General features: G+C 30.2%; 1 protein-coding gene across 2 annotated transcripts in view; it reads left to right on the forward strand.

Annotated features, from left to right (window-relative positions):
- The window catches only part of LOC119591424 (dipeptidase 1-like), a 285,765-nt gene that overhangs the window by 23,053 nt on the left and 262,490 nt on the right, over positions 1-222 (forward strand). The gene's annotated exons all lie outside the window — the stretch shown is intronic.

Consider the following 222-nt stretch of genomic DNA (forward strand, 5'->3'; position numbering starts at 1 on the left):
CTAGCCCGTATTATTACAGGTATTAAATAATTATGGTATTAATATCAAACGAGTAATTATCCTGAATCACTGGCCATGCAATAGTTAGAAGCAGTTCTAATTTTAACATATAGGTATTATATTGGTCCCGTTATGGCCAGTGTTATCTATACCTTTTACCGTGTAATTATGTTTCTCATATATGTCATTCTTAAATCATGTGTATATAAGATAAAACAACCT

This window comes from Penaeus monodon, chromosome 28 (genome assembly GCF_015228065.2).
Source record: "Penaeus monodon isolate SGIC_2016 chromosome 28, NSTDA_Pmon_1, whole genome shotgun sequence".
Classification (NCBI taxonomy): domain Eukaryota; kingdom Metazoa; phylum Arthropoda; class Malacostraca; order Decapoda; family Penaeidae; genus Penaeus; species Penaeus monodon.